This window comes from Coenobita brevimanus, chromosome 66 (genome assembly GCF_032717465.1).
Source record: "Coenobita brevimanus isolate Jiangsu-jjx chromosome 66, ASM3271746v2, whole genome shotgun sequence".
Lineage (NCBI taxonomy): Eukaryota > Metazoa > Arthropoda > Malacostraca > Decapoda > Coenobitidae > Coenobita > Coenobita brevimanus.
The window spans coordinates 22,363,452-22,386,953 of NC_137019.1; the positions used below are offsets into that span (position 1 = coordinate 22,363,452).

The 23,502-nt window shown below is 45.5% G+C and overlaps 1 long non-coding RNA gene across 5 annotated transcripts in view; it reads right to left on the reverse strand.

Moving 5' to 3' along the window:
• Nucleotides 1–16,273, reverse strand: part of LOC145405244 (uncharacterized) — a 92,801-nt gene extending 76,528 nt beyond the window's left edge. For all 5 annotated transcript variants that reach the window (XR_013898322.1, XR_013898323.1, XR_013898321.1 and 2 more), the window contains exon 1: nt 16,185–16,273. This is a non-coding gene — a long non-coding RNA (uncharacterized LOC145405244). The remainder of the gene's footprint in view (nt 1–16,184) is intronic.
• Between the last annotated feature and the right edge of the window lie 7,229 nt (nt 16,274–23,502).

The window sequence follows — 23,502 nt, forward strand, 5'->3', positions numbered from 1 at the left end:
ACCTCAGACTTGGAAGTTTGTACAGTTCTTCATTCTCCCATCATTTATGCTTGTGTCCTGGTATCATAGTGTCACTATTACTGAAATGGAAAAATTATATCCCCATTCATTTACTGAGGCAGATGATGTAGGAAGGCTGAGAACTGAGAAGAAAACATTGTCTGAAGTCCCATGTGCACAGGGTATAATAATGGCTTATGCAAACAGCCAAGAAAGAAGAGAAGCACAGAATAAAGTGTTAGGAATGTGGCTTCACATGAAGGTTCAATGATGTGGGATTATGCATGAAATGTGAAGAGGATGAGAAAAGAAGGCAGGATGTGTGGCCATGGTGAGGGACAACAATGAGGGGTTGCAGTGTGACAGATGAAGACTCTAGTTTCACCGGGAATGTGAGAAAATTTAAACAAATTTTACGAGATGAAGAAAGAGGAAGGTATGTTGCGGTTTTGTTAAGGTTGCAAACCCATAGTGAAGAATCTGTACGAGATGAAGAGGGTGAAGGAGGAAAACTTGGAAATGAAGAAACTTATGAGTGCAAAAGGAGGCAACGAAGACGTGGTTGCAAGACTGACGGCAGATGAGCATCTATGGAAGGATAGGACTGTCTGAGGATAATGCTGGTATGGTGGATGAAAGAGAAGGGGATATGGTGGTGGAGGTGAAAAGACTGAGGAGAATGAATGAAGAGACGCTGGAGTTAAAAAGCAAGAGAGAAAATGGGTACAATGAGAGGAAGAGATAATGAGGAGAAGTTATGGAGAATGGTGAACTTGGAGGAAAAAAAAAAAAAAAAAAAAATTAACATCTCAGAGAGTAAAAAGGAGGGATCAAAAGACAGAGAGCAAGATGACAGAGCATTCTGTTGCCAAATGTTTAAAGAAGCAATAGCTAAATATAAACGAGGTTGAAATAAAGGAAATATTTGAAGTGGGAAAAAAGATGCAAGGGAACGAAAGACCTTTGCTAACAGGGGTGAGGGAAGTGCAGGTGAAGTCTGAGATATTAAAGAGGGGTGGGGAGTTAAAGAAAGCGCGGGATAGAAAGTACCATAAAATACAGATTGATGCAGATCTGAGAGAGAGAGAGAGGAGAGAATGTGCTAACTGAGAGAGGAGTTAAAAAGTGATGGAGGAGGCAAATGGATAATAAAGAAAGGAAGGCGGTGATGGTTGATGAGGGACAAAGACAGTACTGAAACGAGGAGGGACAGAGAGTGATAATGGGAAATATGTAAAATTTAAGGTCAATATATACAAGGGTTGTCAAAAATAAAAGCCAAAGAGGTAGAGGAACTATATATGGTAACAGACTATGACAGTAAAGTATGTGTTATGGAAACAGAAAAAAAATAAGAGATATAGCTTTCAACCAGGACATAACAGCCATAGAAAGCAAGAGACATGACAGATAGAAAGGGGGGAGGGTTAATTATAATTTATAAAGATAGTAAGGAAATAAGCTTCAGTAAAGATAGAGCCAAAAGTAAAGATGATACATGTTAAGGGGCGGTGGCTGATGATACATGGGGGAGGCGGTGCCTGAATCGGTAGAGAGGCGGCCTGCAGTCCTGATGGACCCAGGTTCGAATCCCGGCTGGGGCAGGGAACAGTTTAAGGATTTGAATTTCATAGAAGCAGACTTTCCTGATCTACCAGATGACCCGCCGACATGTCATAAAAGTACCCCCGCTAATACCAATACACCAGTCCTGTATGAGACAGCCCTAGCATGTATTCAATATGGACGGTGGGCGTTAGCGCCGAAGTGGTGACATGTGGAGGTGTAGGAGGACTACTGGGCCTTGGGATAGGCTACTGCCCCCGAGATATAGGCCCCGAAGCCTTTGCCCAGAGTCGGACAAAAAAAAAAAAAAAAAAAAAAAAAAAAAAAGTAGGGGAAGGTGACATTGTATTAACTGTGGTACATTTTAGTGTTGACAAGGATGGAAATGCTGCTATGAAGGAAGAAATTAAAAAAAAAAAAAAAATAAAAATAAAAATAAAGAAACAAGGGATCCTTTACTAATAGTTGGTGATTTTAATGGACATCTACTGTACGTTCCAAGGGAGAACAAAGATTAGACAATGGGAGAATAATAATTAATTGGATGAAGGAATATGGGTTAATAGTTAAATGATGATAAAACTGTGAAGAGATATCTACTTGCAGTATAGAGAGAGAAAGAAAAAGTTTACCATAATTAATTTTGCATTAGTAACAAACAATATTTATGATAAATTTATTTAAAAAGATAAATGAAGAAAGGATTTTTTATATTTCAGACCATAATCTAATGGAAATATTAGTAAAGATGAAGTCAAAAGGTAAGAGATATGGGGAAGAGGAATGGATTGAAAGGGATTTAAAAAACGGAGAGAGAGGCTTTAAATGTATATATATATAAGAAATGGAAAAAAGTGAAAACGAAGTGTTATACTGTATATGAAAAAAGTTAGGGATAATGATAACTGAAACAGCTGAAAGTACTTTAAAAGGCAAATATATGAGGAGGAAAAGAAGGACTCAGGAGGAAAAATTAGACCCACCATGGTTAAGTGAGGATATAAGCAGGGCTGTGGAGTCAGTTGGAGTTGGAAGCAATTATGGTGATGCTGGAGCCAGAGTTGGTAAAAAAAAAAAAAAAAAAAAAAAAAAAAAAAGTCTTGGCTCACACCACCAGTAAAGAAATTTTAAACATGATGCAGATGCAGCTTGGAGCCAGTGCCTTTCGAACGACAGCTCCTGTGGCGGAGGGGACACAATCTGGCCGCACTATGGGGTGGTACTACTACTCTGCGGCCAGGTTGTGTCAGGAAGAATACTGCCACCGTATTCCCTGCGTGTCATAAAAGGCGACTAAAAGGGGCGGGGTGAGGGGACTAGGGACCCCCTCCTCTGTTTTTTAGTTCCTAAAAAGAGACAAGCCAGAGAAAGGCATGGGGGATGGAGTTATCCCGTACCCTGAAGATTGGGTCTATGAATGTGCGTGGATGTAGTACGATTGAGGCTAAAAGGGAGGAGATTGGGAGAATGTTTGTGAGAAGAAAGTTGGATGTGTTAGCTTTGAGTGAAACGAAGATGAAAGAGAAGGGTGAGGCTATGTTTGGAAGTGTGAACGGAAGATTGTCAGGTGTTGATAGAGGAAGGGCAAGAGAAGGTGTGGCCTTGTTAGTGAGTCCGGAAGTACAGCAGTGTGTGATTGAATGGAAGGAGGTGTCATCGAGACTGATGTGGGTGAAAGCGAAATTTGAACGTGAGTTGTGGGTGTTTGTGAGTGCATATGGGCCTGGTAATGAAAGGGATGAACAAGAGAGGGAGTCTTTCTGGAATGATGTTGATGAGTGTCTGCAGAGTTTTGGAGCGAATGTGAATGTGGTAATGATGGGAGATCTGAATGCTAGAGTGGGAAATGTAGCAGTTGAAGGTGTAGTTGGTATGCACGGTGTGCCTGGAGGAAATGAAAATGGGGAGCGAATGATAGCGATGTGTGTTGAGCGAGAGATGGTGATTGGAAATACGCTGTGTGAGAAGAAAGATATTTATAAGTATACATGGGTGAGACAGGAGGGTGGAAGGGTTGTTGATAGAGCTTTGATGGACTATGTGGTTGTGTCTAGGAATGTAATAGGAAGATTGTTGGATGTGAGAGTTCTGAGAGGGGAGGGTGGAGGTATGTCTGACCACTACCTGGTGGAGGGAAAGTTAAAAGTAGGTAAGAGATGGGTGAAAGCTAGGAGGGTTAGGTGTGGCAGGGAGGTTTTGAAAGTGAGTTGGATAAAAGAGAGAAAAAGATAAGAGTATCAGGAGAAATTGAAAGATGAGTGGAACGCAGTGAAAGATCGGGAAAATGGCAGTTATTTAAGTGTGCTGCGGTGGGGCATGCAGAAGAGGTGTGTGGTGTGAGACGTGTGGGTGGTGGTGTAAGAAAAGGAAGTGAATGGTGGTGCGAGGAAATATGGCTGTGGCTGAGAAGAGACATGCATATGAAGTGTGGCTGCAGAGGAAGGATGAGATGTCATATGAGAGGTATAAGGAAAAGAGGAATAGGGCGAGAAGGGCTGTGCATGATGCTAAAGTAGCAGCAGATGAGAGGTGGGGTAGGCGGCTGACAGAGAATTTTCAACAGAATAAGAAAATGTTTTGGAAAGAGGTGAAAAGGGTGCGAAAGGGAGAGTCTGGGAAGGAAGAACGAGTAAAAGCAGAGGATGGAAGGATGTTAATTGAGATGGATGCAGTAAGGAAGAGATGGGCAGAGTATTTTGAAAGGTTGTTAAATGTAGAGGAGAAAAGGGTGACTGAGATTGTGGCGGATGGAAGGGTGCAAGGAATAAATGTGTTGGGAGAGCTGAATGATTCTTTGATCACGAAGGAGGAAGTGGAGAAGGCAGTAAAGGAGATGAAAGCAGGGAAAGCTGCAGGTATGGATGGGTGTGCTGTGGAATGCCTGAAGGGTGGTGGAGTGACTATTGTTGACTGGTTAGTAAGATTGTTGAATGTGTGCTTTGTGAAAGGTATGGTGCCAACTGACTGGGCAAGTGCTTGTGTGGTCCCGTTGTATAAAGGCAAGGGTGATAAGTATGAATGTACTAGCTTTAGGGGTATAAGTCTGTTGAGTGTTGTAGGTAAGGTGTATGGTAGAGTGTTAATTATGAGAGTTAGAGAGGGTACAGAGGGAGTGATTGGTGATGAGCAGTGTGGCTTTAGGAGAGGGAGGGGATGCGTGGATCAGGTGTTTGCGGTGAGACAAGTGTGTGAAAAGTATTTAGCGAAAGGCAAGGATGTGTTTTGGGCATTTATGGATTTAAAGAAAGCGTATGATAGAATTGAGAGGGAGGCTTTGTGGACTGTTTTAAGATTTATGGACTAATATGGTACGTTACTAAAAGGGATGAAAAGTTTTTATGTAAATAGTAAAGCATGTGTAAGAGTGGGAAATGCTGTGAGTGATTGGTTTCCTGTGAGAGTGGGGCTGCGACAGGGATGTGTGATGTTGCCTTGGTTGTTTAATAATTACATGGATGGTGTTGTAAGGGAGGTGAATGCAAGAGTTTTAGGTGGAGGTCTGAGTCTGGTGAATGTTGATGGTGGAGAGTGGAATCTGAAGCAGCTGCTATTTGCAGATGATACTGCACTGGTGGCTGATTCAGAGAAGAAATTGAGACAGTTGGTAGAGGAGTTTGGAAGGGTGTGTGAAAGGAGGAAATTGAAAGTAAATGAGAATAAGGGTAAAGTGATGAAGTGTACGAGGTTGGTAGATAGTAGGGGGATGAAAATAGTTTTGAATGGTGAGTTGCTTGAGGAGGTAGAGTGTTTTAAATATCTAGAGTCATATGTTGCTGTAGATGGAAGAACAGATGTAGAAGTGAAGTTTAGAATAAATGAAGTAGGAGAGGTGCTGGGAGGAATGAAAAAAGTGTTTAGATGTCGTTTGCTTAGAATGGATGTAAAGAGAAGGCTGTATGAGGGTGTTGTGGTAGCGACTGCATTATATGGGGCTGAAACATGGAATATGGGTGTAGCAGAGAGGAAAAGATTGAATGTAATGGAGATGAGGTGTCTGAGGAGTATGTGTGGAGTGACGCGTATGGATCGAGTGCGGAATGATGAAGTGCGAAGGAGAACTGGAGTTGTTCGGGAGATGGCTGGTAGAGTTGAGCAGAGGGTGTTGCGATGGTTTGGGAATATGGAGAGAATGGATAATGAGCGATTGGTGAAAAAGATAACCAGATCTGATGTAAGAGGTGTAAGGCTGAGAGGAAGACCACGAATAGGATGGATGGACAGTGTGAAGAGAGTGCTGGATCAGAGAGGAATGTCTGTTGAGCAAGGAAGAGTGGCTGTGCGTGACAGAAATAAATGGAGAGAAATTGTGAATAAATAAGTGATGACGCAGCCCTGAGGGGATATTTTCTCGCATTTGGTCTGATCAGCTATTTCAAGTCAGGTGCGGGTAAGGGGATAAGTCTGTTATGATGTAGCAGGGGTAAACCAGCTCTGCTGTCGGGCCCAGCTGCGGATGTCACTGATTGCATTGCGCAGTTGACCTTTGTGCAGTGTGGTGCGGTGAGGATCTGTCCGTTCTCCCCTTTGGGGCTAAGATGCAAATGAATGTGTTTGAATGGATGAGTAAATGGGGAGTGTGTCGTCCTGTCTCGGCTACCTCCCTTTCCTTGGGGGAAGCAGCGTAGGTATATAGATAGACAGATAGATAGCTGCTGCAGCTCTTTTTTATTTCTTTTCTCTTATTTTCCACAATTTATTTAGGACTTTGTTGTTCTCCTATTCTTCGTCTATACTGATCATACAGTAAACACAGGTGCTGCCATCTGTCGACAAAATGACAAGAACAATGTAAACAAACACCTTGATCAGATTTCCCACTGAGTGAACATGTCTGGATAATTCCTTGACCCTAGAAACAAGAGGTGAGTTTCTTTAATATGAAATTGCTAAGAACGATATGGTTTTAGTATAGAGACATGGACAATGCCTGTAAGCTGTGAGGTGGGAATTTTAGCATGTGCGGAAATACAATCAAGAAATAAAATCAAGGAAAGGAGACAAAATAAAAATAGGAAAAAGGCCATTAAAATAAATAATAGATTGAAGAAGAGAAATGGGAATGGCTTTACCTACTGTAGAACAAAAGATAAAGGTACAGTTAATATATAATAACGGAAGAAATGAATAACCATAAAGAGAAATTCTATCTATATATCTATTGCCAGATGCCTCAATCCCGTTTGGGGTGGCCACAAACAAATCGCCTCCAAGTCACCCTGTCCACCGCCATTTCACTGCCCTGCTCCCAACTCACACCCCCCTCTCTCATATACCTCTCCACCCTATCCCTCCATCTCATCCTCGGCCTCCCCCTCCCTCTTCCCCCCTCCACCTCACTCACATACACTCTCTTCGTCAGTCTTTCGCCCTCCATCCTCTCCACATGGCCAAACCACCTCAGTGTGTTCCTCATAACGCTTCCTATCACATCCACATCCACACCACAACACTCCTTTATATCCTCATTCGTCAGCCTCTCTCTCCATGTGACTCCACAGGCTCCTCTTAAATAACTCATTTCCACTGCTCTCACTCTTGACTTGTGTCCTTCCAACAACGTCCAAGCTTCACTTCCATACGTTAGAGTTGGTATCACAATACTGTCATGTAGTAACTTTTTCACTTCCATGCTCACTTCCCTGTTTCTTATCACTGCTTTCAAAGAACCAGCAACCTTTCTTCCCTGCTGTACCCTTTCAAGCACTTCACCTTCCAAACCTCGATCCTTACTCATCACACTACCCAAGTACAGTACTTAAACGTACTCACATTTTCCAATTCCTCACCATCCAACCTCACTGTACATTCACTGACTTCACCTCTCTCAAAGACCATCACTTTACTCCTCCCTACATTCACCTTTAGATTCCGTTTCTTACACACTCTCCCAAACTCATCCACCAAGCCTTGCAGCTCCCCTTTGTCTTCACTCAACAATACAGTATCATCTGCAAACAACAGTACATGGAGTTTCCAAACACTATCCTCTCTCACCAGGGCCACTCCAACATCCACTACCCTACCTTGTACCTCTTTTATTACCCCATCCATGTACAGATTGAACAATCATGGAGACATGACACATCCCTGTTTCAACCCAACTTTCAAAGAGAAAAATTCACTTAGTTCACCATCCACACGCACTGCAGAGAAATTAACAAATATAATAAAGGTGGACAACACCAGAGGGAAAATATGTAAAAAATACACCAAAATGCTGAAAGGACACAAAGAAAGGGTAGAAGAAGATCTAAAGGTACAGATGGAAAATGGCAAAGATGTAGAGAAGGAAGATATGCAGACAAATATTGACTTTCTGGGGAGCAGCATCTAAGACATGAAAATGATACCAACAGAGTATGGAATGAGGAAAAAAGAGAGGAGTGTGAAAATGAATGTGAAAGAACATGGGAAGGCATAAAGGGAAAGCAGTTTCAAGCAGTAAGACTAGGAGAGAGAGTTGAGGGGGAAAAGGAAACACAATACAGTGAGTCCCCGAAATATGAAAACTCGATGGTACGAAAGCAATGAACGTAGGACAAATTCCACAATACGAAAGTATCTGTCGATGGTACAAAAAGCGATACGAGGAAATATGAAAAATTAAAAATGGGCACGCTGCACAGCGCCGCGCTCGCTTGCGGTGAAAAAAACGAACAAACCCCTCTCTGGTAAACACATTCTCGTGCGCTTCTCAATCGAATCACGTCCATCCTCTCCTCTCAGCTTTGCTGAACGTTACGCAGTTTTTCACTGTTCCTCCTTGTTTCATATTTACGCCATGCCTCCCAAACGCCCTGCATCATCTCCAGCATCCGGGGAATCAGCTTCCAAGAAAAAACAGCACCATACTCTGACTCTGGAGAGGAAATTGGACCATCAACAGCTTCAGAAACACCTGCACCAGCCGAGGAAATACCAGAGGAGCAATAGGGTCCCACCACGTGACTTAGCACCATATCAACGACACAAATCTCCAGCCACAGCTCAAGTCTATATTTAACTGTACAGTGTACTAATACTACAGTAATTATCTGTGTTTTTTTTATGTCTGTACAATAGTATAGTACTGTACAGGTAAGCCCTTAATTCATGCGAACTTTTTTCACGCGATTTCGGTTATCCACGAATTTTTCGTACAATAATTAAAACATAAAATTATAGTATTCAAATAAATAATTTTAATATACAAGAGAAATAAATAAAATATAAAAATGCCTACCTGCTGCCCGTGTGCATACATACGTGTGTGTGTGTGTGTGTGGGAGGTCGGTCTACCACGCACCACAGTCAGTTTGAATCCGACGGTCGAAACATGCGTGACTCGCGAATCGTTATTTGTGGCTTATTTTTCTGCCTTCCAGTGATTGCTTGCCTTGTCTGCCAACATGGGGCCTAAGCGTAGTGCTAGGTGATGCATGTGGTAACACACCAAAACGGACTAGTAAAGTGATGTTGCTGACAAAGTTAAAATGTTGGACAAACTTAAGGGAGGAATGTTGGCGACAATTCTCCATCAGGACGATTCCCCGTCATTTATTTACATACCAGTTTATTTAGCAAGTACAGTACACTAGTTCTTTACTTAAATGAGTTATAAAATCCCCCTGAAAATTAGTTACTAAAGCATTAATTAATCAATAATAAGTATATTTATAGAATGACAGGAAATCGTCCATGTTTTGATGTGAACTGACTTCATGGTGAATTGTCTTGGAACCGTGTGTTTGGGGTGAGTCAACTGTTCTTACAATAAAGAAGGCAGAACATAGCATACGGGAGACAGTGAGGGCTAGTGCACCAGACTTTGGTGTCTCCACCTACGCCTGTGAACTGGCTTGGAACCGTATGTTTGGGGTGAATGAGTCAACTGTTTGGACAATAAAGAAGGCAGAATGTAGCATATGGGAGGCAGTGAGGGCTTTTGCACTAGACTGTTGAAGTGTCTCCACCTATGCCTGTGCTTGTCAGGTTTCAGTGTTAAATTTCTTACATTTTTGTCGTTTTTCATACTTTATGCTAGTTTATAAGGTGTATGTAGTGCATAAACAGTATTATTCAGATGTAATATACTTAGTAGACATGCATAATTATGTGCACAAAAGGGCAGAACATATACTTGAATTTACCACACATGCGAAGGGTCTGGGAACGTAACCCTCGCATGAATTAAGGGCTTACCTGTATATGTGTATTGCATACTTCTAAATAGGAGGGGTAAAGTTTAAGTGGGGGGGTCCAGGAATGCATCCCCCCCTTTATATGTATATTTCAATGGGGAAAATCGTCCCAATATACAAAATTTTGGATTACGAAAGTTTTTTTTGGTCCCTATCCCTTTCATATTTCGAGGACTCACTGTATATAGATGTATGCAGTGTAAAAGTAGAGAACATATGAAACATCAATCAAAGTATAAGGAGGAATAAGCCTAATCCATATGGAAGAAATTATTAATGAGGAAAGGGTAAGACAATGTTTAAAAAAGACGAGAAACACAAAGGCAGTGGGAATCGGGACACAGAGGCTGGGCATATTAAAATGGAAACACTGAACAAGGCAAAGCTCTGGGAAGAATGATGAATATGACATCTTGTGTGTTTACACTACAATTACTACTACTACTCTCATTTTAAGGTTCATTCCAGTTTGGGTGAGTATAAAAGTAAGATTATTAAAGTACAGTATAAGGTAAGATATACACAAGCAATCTTATACATGATTTTATGCTTAAGAAAATTAAGGGCCAGAAAGCTGGGCTACAGTTATTCTATCTATCTATCTATCTACAGACCGATGCCCTAATCCCGCAAAGGGTGGCCGCAGACAAAACGCCTCCAAGTCACTCTGTCACCCACCATTTGACTCCCCTCCCCCCAACTCACCCCCCCTCCCTCATATACCTCTCAACTCCATCCCTCCACCTCATCCTCGGTCTACCACTCCCTCTCCCTCCCTCCACCTCACCTACATACACCCTCTTAGTCAGCCTTTCATTCTCCATTCTCTCCACATGTCCAAACCACCTCAGTGTATTTCTCTTCATCTTTTCAACCACATCCACATCTACCCCACAACGTTCCTTCACTTCTTCATTCGTCAACCTGTCCCTCCACGTCACTCCACATGCTCCTCTCAAGTAACTCATTTCCACTGCTCTCACTCTTGACTTGTTCCCCTCTTGCAAGGTTCATGCCTCGCTTCCATACGTCAGGGTAGGGATCACAATACCATCATGCAGTGACTTCTTAACTTCCATACTCACCTCCCTATTTCTCATCACTGCTTTCAGTGTACCAACAACCTTTCTTCCCTGCTGTACCCTTTCACGTACTTCATCCCCCAAAGTTCCATCCTTACTCATCATACTACCCAAGTACTTGAATGCACTCACATTCTCCATATCCTCACCATCCAACCTCACTGCACACTCTGTGACTTCATTCCTCTCAAACACCATAACTTTACTTTTGTTTACATTAACTTACAGCTTCCTCCTCCTACACACTGTCCCAAATTCATTCACCAAACCTTGCAACTCCCATTCATCTTCACTCAACAATACTGTATCATCAGCAAACAGCAACACCGGAAGCTTCCAAATCTCACCCTCATTCATTAGGGCCACCCCCACATCCACTGCCCTACCCTGCACCTCCTTTACAACCCCATCCATATATATATTAAACAGCCATGGAGACATCACACAACCCTGTTTCAGTCCCACATTGAGATCAAAGAACTCACTCAGCTCACCATCCACTCGCACCGTAGCCCTAGCTCCCTCGTACATACTCTTCACAGCACTCAACAATTTCCCCTCCACTCCATATATTCTTAATACCTTCCACATACCTTGCCTATCTATTCTGTCATAAGCTTTCTCCAAGTCCATGAAGGCAGCATACACTTTCCTTCCCTTCTCTAGATACTTCTCCACTAAACATCTTAGAACAAATATCTGATCTACACACCCTTTTCCCTTCCTAAATCCCCCTTGTTCTTCTCCAACTAGCTCCTCTGTCATATGCCTAACCCTATCAATGAGTATTCTACCATATATTTTACCAGTCACACTAAGAAGGCAAATACCCCTATGGTTACCACATACTTCTCTCTCCCCTTTTCCTTTGTACAGAGGAACAGTTATACCTGATTTCCAGTCCTCTGGAAACCTTCCCTCTTCCCAAGCCAATCTACACAACTTCCATAACCACTCCACAACAATCTCACCCCCATACCTAAGCATTTCACCACACACTCCATCAATTCCTGGGGCCTTTCCCAGCTTAATCTTCTTCATCGCTTCCACTACTTCCGACCTACTGATCTCTTCCTCCCTCCTCTCATCTCTTCTTCTCCCAGCCATTCCCCAACAGCTTATACTCACACTGCTCTCACTCTCTACATTCAACAAATCCTCAAAGTGCTCCTTCCATCTCCTCAATTTCTCTCTCTTCTCCACCAACAATCTATTATTCCTATCTTTCACTCCCCTACTATTTCCCCTTTCACGCTACCTTACTTTCTTTACCTCTTTCCAAAACAATTTCTTACTCTCCCTCCATTTCACACTCAGATTCCTCCCAAACTCCTCATCCACTTTCTTCTTACTCTCCTGTTATTCACACGAGCTAAATTGTGGCTGTGATCTTGAAGTAGACAAAGTGCAAGAGCAAAAGCTGCACAAGAACAGGTACGGTGGTCCATCTTTGTAAACACTTTTGCCACAATCCTGTCTTTGCAGTCCCTGTATGTGTGAACACTTTTCTGGGAGAAATGCCAAAGTCGGAAATTTTTTCCCCTGCAAATCAGTGGGGGGGGGGGGTAGCTCGTGTGAACTGGCCTTAAGAACTGCTTTAAGATTAAACAACTTGGACCACAAGGGATACAAGCACTCACCTACATATCAAACTACAGCTACTCACACAACAATACCCAACATCTGGAAGCATGGCACTTATCACTATTCCCAAACCCAACAAAGACCCCACGTTACCCTCCTCACATTGCCCCATCACACTCCTCTGCACCCCCTCCAAAGTCACTGAACGACTGATATTACAACTGCAGTAGTTACACCTCACATCCCCCTAGCCCCATCACAACGTGGTTTTAAGCTGCTACACTCCACAAACACTCTTCTTACAGACCTTACACAGAGGGTTTTTGATGGTACCAATTCAGCTAGGCCACCACACAGAACACTCCTAGTCAAACCAGACATTAGCAAAGCTTTTGATGCCATTCCCCACAGCCTCACAAACATGCACAATAACACAAAAAGATGGTTGGCAGACTATTTAGCAGCAAGATGTGCACATGGAACATCTGCCGGTCAGTCATCATACAGCAGAAACTTCACAAACGGCGTCCCCCAAGGATGTGTTTTGTCCCCTACTCTCTAACCTATACATGCACGATATACCCACACCCTACACACCACAAATAGACATAGCTTCCTATATGGACAACATAATACTTACATGTACACACCAAAATACAAACACAGCTGCACATATCCTTCAACCTTACCTCAACACACTACATGAATGATTCACTGCAAACAGGCTCAAAATAGCCCCAGTCAAATCTACAGAGATGGCCCTTTTCACAAACTGGACAGCAGAACACAGTCACATTCCACACCTCACCACACACAACACTCCCCTACCACACACAATCACCCAAAATCCTTAGTGTAACATACATCAGCATCATTTAAACATCACAAACATTAAAGATAAATTAACACCAAGATTTAAGACCTTACGGACACTTGCCCATACTGTACGACATTTGGACACAATAAAGAAACCACCACCACAGTACACAAACAATATATATGTTCAGTGATGAATTATGCAAGCCCTGCTTGGGCTTCTAACGTCACTAAAACACTGTACAGACCATACAAAACAATGTCCAAAAAATAATCACAAGCTGCACAGTTACTACACCCACAGACCACTATACCAAGAAACCAAAGTCCTCAAAGTCTAGGATCATCTAGACATGAGGCACACAAAGTCTTGCCACAGCCTCCACAAACCCACACCATCCACTGCACTACATAGCAGCACATCCACACACACCAAGGAACATCAAAACAACACCCAGCACATGATATACACAAATACCCCCTGTACTGTCATCTCTCCCCCCTCCCCTCAAGCCAGCTTCCAAAAGCATATCCATACTCAAATCACTCGCTTCTCCATTCAGTCACTCAACGACAACACACCGCTGCATACACAGTCTTCTGATATCCACCCTTCTGAATCCTACCTCCCTCACGAGGACAGGGTCCACCTGGCCTGACTGAGATGTGGGCATCATCCAGCCCTCTTGTGTTATCAGAAGAGGCTGGATGACTCCATCGCTAACACCTATCCAGGATGCAACACAGCATCTCATACCATTAAGCACATTATAGAAGACTGCACTGTACACAATCACCTGCACCAACAACACAACATACACTCCTTGAGAGTTCTGTGGGAAAGCCCGTCTCGGCCGTGGCCTTCCTTGAGGACTCGGGGCTGTTCAGCCAGACTGACTAGGGAACAACTACTACTGCTTTAAGATGCATAAGGAAAAGATGACAGAATGTAAGAAGACTGACAAATAGCCTATGGCCTATTCATCTATAACCCAAAGTTGTTCAAAAATGTTCATAGGAAAGGCATGCTGGAAAAACATAGTTCTGCTATCAATATTAAATGGAATGAATCTGATTAGATTTGCAAAGCAAGAAATAGATAAACTACAAAGTAGAGAATACAGTGTATAAAGACAAATTTTGGGGGGTCAGGGATATGTACAAGGAGCTGCATTGAGAGACAGGAGCAACAAGTATGTGGACAAGAATAATGGAAGGGTAGGGGAAATACTTATGGCAAATATTAAGTGGTGTGAGTAATGATCTGATGAGAGTATGACTTATGAAATGAAAGAGCTGGGGAAAAGTGGCTGAATGAGCTGATCAAAGATCTAAAAGGGGCAGGAACAGAGAATGGAAGTAATGCAACTCGAGAAAAAAAAAAAAAAATGAGAATGGGACATGTGTGGATGCAGGAATAGTGAAAATACAAGTTTAAGAATATATCGAGAAAGGAGAAGAGGGGTTGGAGGAGAAAAAAAGGTGTATGACAACAGAACGGTAATACTGGTCAAGTGTAGGGCTTGCAATAGGTGTTTGAAGGACTGGAATAGGTTTAAAAATGAAGAGACACATTGATATGTGTGGAGAAGAAAGAAAAGACCTGAAGCACTTAATTGTGGTGTCCAGTCTAAGCAGCAGACAGAGAGAAATGTGCAAGACTTCAACAATCTTATGAAGAAGAGACAAGTTATAGGAAAATTTTTATTCAACAATGACATTGTAGGAAACAAAGAGAAAACTAAACAATTTTTGGAAAATAAGGGTCCAGCAACATAACTGAAAAAAAAAAAAAGTAGTAAAGATTGAGAATAAGAACACATCAGTGACTGCCATTGCAAAGGCAACTATACTCCCGCATACCAACTGAACTGAACTGTTACAATTTCAGTCAAGGCTTGTCCTGAGGGATGGAAAGACTTTACCTCACCCCACCCTACCTCAGGGGTGACACTTTACTATTTCCTGTGTTTATGGTAGCTAGTTATTCAAGCATCTTCATCCTTTCGTTGGCCAACAGGTAAACACCAAGTAGCACCTTACCAATCAGTTCTGCTTCCTGATTGTCTGTTATATTCTTATTATTATTTTTGGAGTGGTAAATGGATGCTTGTTAAATCTGTTTCCCCATTGCTTATCGCTATGTTCTGCTGTGACAAATTGTTTTATTCATCAGCGTAACAGCAGAAGCAACTGTTTAACTGTAGCTACTAATTTAACATAACCTAACCTCCAGTTGGAATATGGGAAACGAAATCTAGCTCTGAGTTTCTTCCATTGCACCGGGAACAAAGAATCACAGGTACGACTTGAGGAACGTGATTACAGTATAACAATGGTGGAAAATTCTTCAGCAAGAAAACGTCATTAACCACCCTGAAAATAATAACTACAGATATCAACCTGGATGAATATGAATTGAATTGGTATGGTGTGTCTTCTGCTTAAAGCATATAAAAATTACATTTACCAGCTAATACACCGTGAAAATAATACCTTTCCCTAAGTTGTCCCCAAGTTAAATGTGATTACTAATTTGGTAAAACTGAAGAGCTTCCATACAAAAAATGTACAATTGTACTTTTTCTCAATAAAACGTAATCATCGTTGTGGTGGCTCCTCCACTTACGGAAGTCCTCTCTATATAGTTAACCACATCAGCAGGAGTTCCACGAGCTCCCCAACCGGCGACGTAGCCGGCGTATCAGACCTAGGAGAGGGTTTGCAACATCCAGAAGCTGTAACAGCATACGCACAGGTTTGCCTCACTATGTGTATTAACTCACAATATTCTCTTCGTGTTACAAAATAAACTAAGGACTCTACCTCTATAGCAACAAATCCCAACAATGAAGTGGCTTGTACACGTGGTTATACGTGGCTATTTTTGCAAAATTCAGAACTGAAGTAAGAACAGTGGGGAAAACTGCAATGCACGTACTACAACGATACTTACACGATGAACAACCAGGAAATAGCTGTAACAGAAGAAATAAGTTTTTTCTTTATCACCGCGTATGCCCAACCCCTACTACCCAAGTCAGCTTACGACGCCAAAATGAACGACGCATGCCCAAGAACCAACCGAGAACCGATGTTATCCTACCCCTACCTACACCCCATCACATTTTTTTTTTTTTTGTTCACGAAAATTACTTTTAAGCTTTCTTTTGAAATTTATTCTAACATATTCATGTCACAATCCTATTATTGGTTACAACTATCATATAAATCAATGCGCAAGCATCTTGCTATTAAGATATTGATAGTCACAGAAAGCATCTTATTTCGGATGATCTTTGAATTTGAAATATTTATTGTTATAAAGGGTAAAGAATGCTAATACAACAAAAGAAGGTAATAAAAAAAATAAGCTGCCAAGATACCATCGAGGTTGATTAATTCTTAATAGCACGTAACTGGAGTTGCGAGGGAATCCTTTGCTGCTGCTGAGAAGCTTACTCCTGGGTAGCACCGAGTAATTTGCGTGTCCGCCGCCAGGGCGTCGCTGGTGTAGCGGCAGCCATATTACATCACTCCTGATGCCCGCGTTTTTTATACTGAGCTGCTAGGTGGGTTTTTGAAAGTAGCCGATGATTCTAGAAAATGTAGTGCCATGGTCTACAGTGCTGCTGTGCAGCTTACGGATACAAAAATGGGCACAGGAATTCATTGAAGAGAGATGACATTACATTTCACAAGTAAGAAATATATCTCGTTGGTAATTCTGTAAGATTACTGACCCCTGGGAAGGGGAAGGAAGATTCTTCCCCATTATCCCTGCATGAATGAGGCGATTAAAGGGGGCCCATTTATCTCCAGTCTTTCTCTCCATGTCCTCGTCTCATCTGTTAACACTCTCTTGTAGATATTTCCATGTTTCTTCCAGCCTTTATCAATTTCGACATTCGGTTTCATGGCATCGATAGTATAAGCACTTTCCACACCATTATTTCAATGTAAAATAGCTTCAACATCACTATTTAAATACCGACCGTGGCAACCCAGGTCGCCACCACATCCCCAGAAGGAGACTACGGAGGGGTATACAGAGTGCGCGGCATGTCCAGTCTATACGGACATAAGTTCACCCGGGTGTGTGCCCCTATTCCCTGGAATGCGCTCAACGAGACCACCTCAGTCTGAGTGCACTACCTCTCGGGCGAGCTAGCCCTCGCCAGGATCGGAGTGGAGCTGACCCTATAGCCCCAGGCAGCACCCCAGTGACGGCCCAAAGCCACACAAATAAAGAGACGGCCATAGCCGCTCTGCTAATCAGGAGATGGTCCATAGCCGCTCCGACCAAAGGGCTATGGCCTATAGCCGGGCCCCAGTGACGGCCAAAAGCCACACAAAAAAAAAAAGGCCACAGCCTATAGCTGGGCCGCCAATAAGGAGACAGCCCATAGCCGCTCCGTCAGGTGCTGCCTACCCCCCCCTGCAGAACCAGCAACTGCCCATAGCCGTGCCAGAGAGAGACGATGCCCCTGAGAGTGGTCCCGCGGCCGTGGGACGAAGGGACTCCTGAAGGGATTCCTCCTACACCATGCAGACGACTGAGTCCCCCAGGCCGCCCCCTTCCCCCTCGCCCGATCAATGACATTCCCTAACAGTGACAATGATATATGGCTCTTACAGACTGACAACGAGAGGCCATGACTGTGCGATATAAGTGAAAAGTGTGATTCAGTGAAGTAAGGGGAAACACCTGAAACAGTACATATCTATTTTGTATAAGACAGGAGGCAAACAATCAGTATCACTATTGTAACTCTGTGTCAGTGTCCCACCACCCTGTGTGAACCAAGAAACAGAAAACAGTGACATAACTCCCATAACTATCGTGAAAGTAGAACCAGAGTCAGTGTCAGAGCAAATTCCCCTGAACTCGTAAAACCTGTATTTTGCCTCCCTGGTGGAAAAGATCCTCTTGTGCAGAGACTGTAAAAGTTGTGTACTGCCCCCAAACACGAATTAAGACTCCTGTCTCTCTAGTATCCTGTGCGATACTCCAAACCCACCTACCAGCCTATGCATTAATTTTGATTAGCATATTGTGTACAGGTCTTTCTGTTCCACAGTAGAGAATATGTCAATACACGTGTAAGGCTGTTACCCTGTGTTTCTATGCCCTATTCCTCTCATAATGTGTCTAAGCTCCGGTCTAGAAAGGGAACCTAGCTACACTCTAGGCGTTCTAGGGAGGGGAAGCCGACCCTTAAACGCCTCTCATAACACTGGTGGACAGCTGTGGTTCTTGACCCGGGCATACACAGAGAGGAGCAAACTGGGAAATCGGCTATGGCAACGACACCACCCGTGCAATTGCCCAAATTCGACCCAGAACAGTATGACATCCACACATATTTATCAATAGTTAAGCCATTGCTGGATATTGGGTTCGAAAATGACAGGCAAAAAATAGCTCTCACACTACCATGCACTACTGGGCAAAAGCTGCGGCCAACATTGCACCAAAAATCGTCCCCGAGTTAACATGGGCGAACTTCACCAAACTGGTTATACAAGCCATCACACTCTCGCTAGGAAGGGTAGTGGCACTATCCCAGTTGGATAGTCCGACATACGATGGCAACCTGGATGATACTCTGATCCAGGCCAGGCGACTCATCACTGCCGCTTACCCGGAGACAGATGATGAAACCCGGGAACAACATACATTTAACACCCTCCTCAGAGTCCTCCCCAGTATGGTCAAGGAGCACTTCACCATACACGACCCAACGGGGGACCTCGACAGGGACATCCGGCTAATTCGGCGACTCTTAACCTCCCACTCCCCCCCTCAGCAAATCAATGTGGTTAGCAAATTCCCCACAAATAAGCCCACACTCACAGCAAGCCACGACCTCCTCCATCCCACACGAGCCCTATGCCGACACCCAGCCTACTCAGGGCTCACCCCACAAACAAGCGCCCCAGCCACAAGGAGAATCAGAATCTCATTTCAATCAACCCCTGGGAGTTCTCTGTGTGCAGCCACCGATGTCTGCTTCACGACATCCGCGAACAGCTCAAAGCTGCCAGGCACAAGCTGACCACCCCAGGCCGACACAAAATGTCTTCCCTTGAAAGTGAGGGCCCCAAGGACGAACCCATACCCGCCAGAGACGCCGATCCCAGGGAAATGGAGCCGGAGAAAGAGGAAATCCAACTTTAGGACTGCCCCCGCACCTCCCTTCGGTGGTGGGGCCACCTCGTTCAAACACCGCCCTCAGTCTATGACAAGATGAGGCTGAATGGGTAAAAGCAAGGCTTCTGGTTGATACGGGAGCGTCCGGGTCTTGTCTGTACAGCCACTTCTACTCCCGTCATAAGTCGGCTTTCGGCCTGCTTTGCCCTACGTCAACTCATCTTGTAGACGCAGGGGATGGCCCCCTACCCATCTATGGGGAAACCAGGGCCCTATGCACCGACATCCACCAGCAAGTATCCACACAACACAAGTTCATAGTGTTTGATTCCACCTTTCGTAATTCTGATGGATACCTGGTAAGATGCCGGGTTTTGGCTCTGGAAACAACATGACACCCCTAGAAAGAGCCCACGGAGAGATAGACAGTGCATGGTCCAGCTCCGTGCGAGAGGGACGTAAGTCCGCCCGGGCCGTGCGCCCCCCCTATGACACGGAACTCGCCTGCCACTACCATAACAGGAATACAAGACGACCTGCCGGGCTAGCTGCCCACAGATCAGACCAGGGTGGAACTGTTTCTCTAGTTTCTAACAGCACCCCTGAGACAGCCGATAGCCACTCACCCTCCTACAGGAGACGGCCTGAAGCCGCTCTGGAGGAAAAGAGGAGACAGCCTGAAGCCACTCCCGCCTTCATCAGGAGACGGCCTGAAGCCGCTCAGAAGGTGCCCCTTGGAAAGACATCCTGCAGCCACTCACCCTCCTACAGGAGACAGCCTGAAGCCGTTCCGGAGGCCAATCAGGAGACGGCCGGTAGTGGCTCCTGCCTTCATCAGGAGATGGCCAGAAGCCACTCTGAAGGTGCCCCTGGAGAGATGGCCAGTAGCCGCTCACCCTCTTACAGGAAATGGCCTGAAGCCGCTCCAGAGATCAATTAGGAGACGGCCGGAAGCCACTCCCGCCTTCGTCAGGAGATGGCCAGAAGCCGCTCTGAAGGTGCCCCCGGAGAGTCGGCCTGTAGCTGCTCTGCCCTCCTGCAGAAGGCGGCCAGTAGCTGCTCTGAAGGTGTCCCAAGAAAGCCATGGCCAGTAGCTGGGTCCCACTGCCAGAGACGGCCTGAAGTCACTCCTTCGTTGGGCGCTGAGCCCGATCCACCTACCTATGACTTGGAGGAGCCCCCCAGCCTGGAGGAGTATTGGAGAGGCCCTGCGACCACCACCGGGCTCTTCTCCCTACAGCCTGTGGAGAATCCCCTGACGGACCCCGACACTGGCTGACGCCGCAGCTCACTCCTGACAGCGTCACTGACCTGCGGGGACCGCAGCCTCCCGACCACCCCTCAGACTCCCGTGTGGGACCTCCCTGCACCCAGACGCTGAAGATCCTCGTCCTCTGTTATGGGTGCCTGACTCAGAAGTTCAGGCGTCTGTTCGGCCCCAGCCCAGAGGGCCGGACTCTGACCCTGAGCCTGGAAGCCTCAGGCTCCTACACCCCCAGCAGCCCCAGATGAAAGAGGACGCCCCTATGCGCTGTCCCCCACCCCCAGGACCTAGCCACCCCTGGCGGATCCCAGCCCCATCAGTAGGGAGGTAGACTCCGCAACCGCCCCTGCGCCTGACTGTGACACATCCGACCTGACAGTGAGTGAAAGTGAACACACGCAGCATACAGATAGTGCAGGAGTGACAGAGTAAAGTGGGCCGGCCGTTAGAGCATAAAAGAAAGTTGTGGAAAAGATAGTGCAATAGTAAGACAGCGAAGAACGGGCCTACCATGGCGTACAGTGCCGCTGTAAGACAGTGAAGATCATACATAAGCCCCTGAGTTGAAGTTCCAGTACCGCCAACTCCACCTGGGTACATAGTAAAGTAATGTAAAAGTGATCTACGGGCCAAGGTACAGTGAACACTGTATGCAACAGTGACGGCACGTCTCGATAAGGTCACGCTTAGGCCTAGCATAAAATATTAACGCTACCCTGGGAAATCGAGACAACCACCACCACCGGCCTAGGACATCTAAACTCCCCCACCAACATGAGTGTCTAGCTCTAGTGTTGTTCCCCCTAACCAATCTGGTCCTGTACAGTATCCTGCGTGATACTATTATTCCACATCTGCAGCCAAAGGATTATAATTGTCCACCTTGTTTGTATTTGTGACATCTGCTCGTTCCTGTGTAAGATTTAGTAATACACATGTAACGTGTTGCCTTGAGTTTTTGTGTCCTGCCTCTCTTTTATTTGTCTAAGCTTCAGTCTAGAAAGAGAACCCAGCTACTCACTAGGTGCTCTAGGGACGGAAGGCCGATGCTAAAACACCTAGCATTACACCTGGGACTGGACCTGCCACACAAACTACAAGCTACCATCGGCTGCCATAAGCGGCAGCTCCACTTCCGAAAACCCCCACCCCCCTCCCCCGTAAGGCAGTGTGCACTTGCACACCGTGTCACCCCACCCCCCTCCCCTGGCCTCCCTCCTCCCCCCCACCCCCCCTTTCCCCACCTCCCACCTCACCCCCCCCTTCCCTGATGTTCCCTGCCACCACCACCTCCACCATAACGATTCCCCCCCAGCATGAAGGATGGCTGCCATTAAACAGGCCCACAGGAACATCTGTCCTATTCTCCCCCGACTTGCCACCGGAACACTCTTGGCCTGTCTCCTGCCCCCCACCTCCCTCCCCCCACACGTCGCGGCAGTCCGAATCGCAAACATCACCATGTCCCCCCTCACGCTACCAAAGGGGCTCGTGGTGGGAGAAATGGAAGAAGCAGAGCCATACCCCATCATCCCTCCTTTCTCCCCTGCCCCTTATCCCCCATTCCTGACCACCTCTCCCCTCACCAATCGGACACCCTTCGCCATCTCCTCCTGGACTTTCAGGACCTCTTTGCATCAGGCCCCTCAGATATTGGTCACACCACCTACCTGATGCATAAAATTCATACAACAGGACCACTGATCCGCCAACCAACCCGGCGGAAGAACCTGAAACAATGTGCAGAGGAAGACCGGCAGGTCTAGGAAATGCTCGATGCTGGCGTTGTTTCACCTTCCACCAGCCCTTGGTCCTCCCCCGTCATCCTTGTCAAGAAAAAGGATGGCACCATGAGTTTCTGCGTGGGTTACCGCCGCCTCAACGACATAACTATCAAGGATGCCATCCCTCTCCCAAGGATCGATGACTCCCTCGACTCCCTATACGGCGTCTCTTGGTTCTCTACCCTAGATCTCCAGTCGGGGTATTGGCAGCTCCCCTTGCACACTGAGGACAGAGGAAAGTCCGCCTTCTCCACTAGTAATGGGAAACATTATGAGTTCAACGTCCTGCCATTCGGCTTTTGCAATGCTTAGGCCACCTTCTCTCGGCTGATAGAGTCTGTCCTTAGCGACCTCACCTGGGAAATCTGTCTGGCGTACCTGGACGACGTCATTGTCTTCAGTAAAACATGGGCCAATCACCTCCAGCGCCCCAGGAAAGTCTTCTTACGGATTCTCCAAGCCGGCCTCAAGCTCCGGCCCTCCAAGTGAGTCCTGGCCGCTAGAACTGTCTCTTTCCTGGGGCACGTCACCTCTGGAGACGGAATAGCCCCCGACCCAGACACTCTGTGTGCCACTGCAGATATTCCCCTACCATGAGATGTCCATGAGGTCCGGGCATTTCTGGGCCTTACCTCCTACTACCGATGATTTATAATGGGGTTCACTAACATTGCCAAGACCCTCTACGACCTGTCCCGGAAGGCAGAAGCCTATACCTGGACCGACGAGAGACGGGCCACTTTTCAAGAACTCAAAAACAAACTCATTACTGCCCCGATCATCGTCTTCCCTGACTACGCCCTACCCTTGTGATTGTACACTGATCTTTCTCTTGTGGCGATTGGCGCCGTCCTCGCCCAAGTCCAGGAGGGACGAGAACACATCATTGCCTGCGCCAGCCACACCCTTAACCAGGCTGGGTGGAACTATAATGCAACCAAGCGGGAGTGCCTAGGCATTATCTGGGCCCTTGAACACTTCCGGGATTACCTATTGGGGACACACGTGACGATCATCACGGACCACCAGTCACTCCAATGGCTCCGGCAATCAGACACCCACAACGCTCAGC